Source organism: Morus notabilis, unplaced genomic scaffold (genome assembly GCF_000414095.1).
Source record: "Morus notabilis unplaced genomic scaffold, ASM41409v2 Scaffold388, whole genome shotgun sequence".
In the NCBI taxonomy this organism is placed as follows: Eukaryota; Viridiplantae; Streptophyta; class Magnoliopsida; order Rosales; family Moraceae; genus Morus; species Morus notabilis.
In genome coordinates this window covers 398,911-402,317 of record NW_010362833.1, presented here as the reverse complement: position 1 = coordinate 402,317, position 3,407 = coordinate 398,911, and positions in this window count along the sequence as shown.

Here is a 3,407-nt window from a genome sequence, read left to right as displayed (position 1 = left end):
TTCACGTCTCTTTTCTGCACTATACGACCGACCAATACGACGAAGTATGGAGAGATTAGAGACCCGTCCTAGTAGACTGTACTGTACATATCAATAAACCACCAATGACATAATTGAAGTCCAAGATATCCCGTGGGAAACTTTGGACTTATTTTCATTTCTAACCAAAAGGACGGAAAAATTAATTCAGATCGATTTTCATTATCCGCAGTAAAACTGTAATTTTATCTCTCATTGACTTTCAAATATATTTTCTTAAGTAATTAACACAGATAATTCTTATTCTATTTAGTATGGGACAGTCTAATCTCTATTCTTTTAATTTTGATAAAACGGTCTTTAATATCATTAAATTAGTACAATTAAATCTTTTTATCCAACTCCGTCAAATTTTAGACGGTTTTATAAAAGTGATCTTATTTTTATAATAAACTTACAAAAATATCTCCCATATAAATCAACTCACTATTTTTTAAAATATCGAAAAAAGGAAAATAAATAAAAAAGTAAGGTCTTCTTCTCAGAAAAAGTGCTCAAGATAGACCTGATGCACATTAATCCACCGTCAGATAAAAAAAAAGGGTAATGATTTTTTTAGGATCGTTTCAATCGTAGAGAGAAGAATCAAGTACCCTTGTGTATCTTATAATTGAAAAAAAAAAAGAAAGAAAGAAAGTTTAAACTTTGTAAAATAAGATCCCCCATAGCCTGATATCTGCCGACCATCCCTTTCTACAAGCACCGTTGACAAGTATACGTTGCTTTTGATGGAATGTGCTTGAAGAAGTTGGCGTCGAATCTGCCCTACGTGAAGTCGTTGTTCTTCGGTTGGTTCGAGCCGCTGGGGAATGCCATTGAGCAGGAGCATTAGCTGTATTGAGAGGGAAAGAAAAGAACGATGTGCTCGTCGTACTTTACTCAGTTGTCGCCGGAGATGATGGCGGCCATCACGATGCATAAGTTGATGGGACTGCTGATGTCGAGGGACGAGTATGGCATTGCCCGGGTTGTTAAAGCTTCTCTCTTGATCGGGGATGCCATTGAACAAGAGGGTTGAGCTTAGTTTGCTCGTTTTCTTCATTGTCATTTTGTTTTGAGCCTAATATTTGGTTGGATAATGGATAATAAGCTTCCTCTTCCACTGTAGTTCATAATATGTCTTTCTTTTTTTTTTCTTCTTACAAGCTTCTTATTCTTCTTTTTAGGATATTAGGGGTTTATTTAGTTGTATTTTTGAGTTATAGTGATTTGAGTATAGATTTTAAGTTTGATTTGAGTTATAATTTGAGTTTGTGTTTAGATGTGCACATTTGAGTTATGATTTGAATTGAGAATCTATTTGAGTTTGTGTTTAGATGGGTCAAAACTTAAATTTATATTTAGATAATATTTTAATAAAAACTCATTGGTGATGAAAAATTTTAATAGGGTATATGGATGAGGTTTTATTCGTCTCTTCGTTGTGAACGCATAGAAAAAAAATCATATCAATCGGAATTAAAACGAAAATGTTATGGTATTTTTAAGAATAGAAAAAATAATGTTCATTAATTTGAGTTTGAGTTTAAGAACTTGAATTGAAAGGGGAACTTGAATTCATATTTTAACCTCAAACTCAAGTTTTAAACTAAAGTTTAAACTCAAATTTACAAAAGAACATGAACTTGAATAAAGTTATAACTAAAGTTCAAATTTTTTTTAAATTTTGATCAAGAAGTACAAGCCCTAGTTATCTCACGGTAGTGCCAACACAATGAATATATTTTCACACTTGGTTACTCTGTTGGGCATGATAATATACCTGTGGATTGATTCATTCAAATAAAAATATTTTCTAAAGATTCTATTGGGTTTTCTGATCTGAGTAGGAGGGTTGGAGGGCAAGGGAGGTTTTATTTGTTTATTTTTCTTCTCAATTTATGACATCACATGCCTTGTATATGGTCAATTATATTAAAATATTAACAAAATTGGGCACAAAGAACTTAATTGCACCAATTTATGACGTTAGGGTTTTCTGATCTGAGTAGGAGGGTTGGAGGGCAAGGGAGGTTTTATTTATTTATTTTTCTTCTCAATTTATGACATCACATGCCTTGTATATGGTCAATTCTATTAAAATATTAACAAAACTGGGCACAAAGAACTTAATTGCACCAATTTATGACGTTGGAGATTATTTTGTCAAAATTAAAAGAATAGAGATTAAACTGTCACTTATTAAAAATGTTAGAGACTATTCATGCCAATTAATTTTTTTTTGAGTGAACCTTCAAGTATAATCTAATTGATATAATTTTAAATTACTTGACGTTAGTTAATAAAAGTACGAGTCATGTTCTCTTTTTATTTATAATCTCAATAGATTGTCGACTGATCGAGCATGAGGATACCACAGTTTTTTCAAGCAACCGAAAAAAAAACTGAATTTATAATGTATAGACTATACAATAAAAATGTTATTATTTCTGAAGATCTCCTTACTTAGAACGAGAATCGTTATTTTAGATTTAAAGTTGAATGGATCAAATTATACATCCCTAAATTAATACCCAATATATTGATTCCTTTTGTAACTAAAACAATCACTTCGCTCAAAATATACGTATCCAATCTATGTATATATTGGTTTTTCTTCAAAAAAGAATATCTGTCTATATCCATATATTAATGTGCGATCATAAGTAATAAATATATTATATTTTTCTGAAATCTTTTTCCACCAAAATAAAATTATTTATTATTTTCAATAAATAGATCGTACGGTTAAACATGAAAATTTAAAATAATTAAAAGGGGTTTCATATAAAAACTCGTGATATATAGAAGAGATGATAAGATTCCTGACAGTAGAAACTGGTGAAGGTGGGCCCATTATTCGTGCCCTCGGAAACATCCAATGGATTATTGACGCGTGGAGGTGAGAGATGAAGATAGAAAAGAAGTATGGGGCGGCTAGGAGAGAGCAGAAGAAGAAGAAGAAGAAAGGCCAAGAAAAGGGACGGTGGGATGGGAAAATCCGACGGCCAAAGATGTGATGTGGACGGTGGGACTTGTGGGACCACGTGACTCACTAGGGATTCGGATCTCCACTACTGGGGTCCACTTTTTTCTTCTTGTTTATTGGTGGGTTTTTTTTTGTTTGTAATTCTTAAAGAAAATATTATGAGAGTTATTGATGGTCTTTTTTGTTGAGTCCATTGATTTTATCATTTGAGTTTAAAATTTAAATTTTGTTATAATAAAAAATTCTCAATTATATTTAATATTTTTATTATAATAAAAAATTATCATATAAAATTATATATCAATTTAAATTAAAAATTTAAATTAACGAACTAAATAGACTTTTAATTTATCTAAATAATTCGTCTGAATATTCAGGAAATACTTTTTGAGAACAGTGG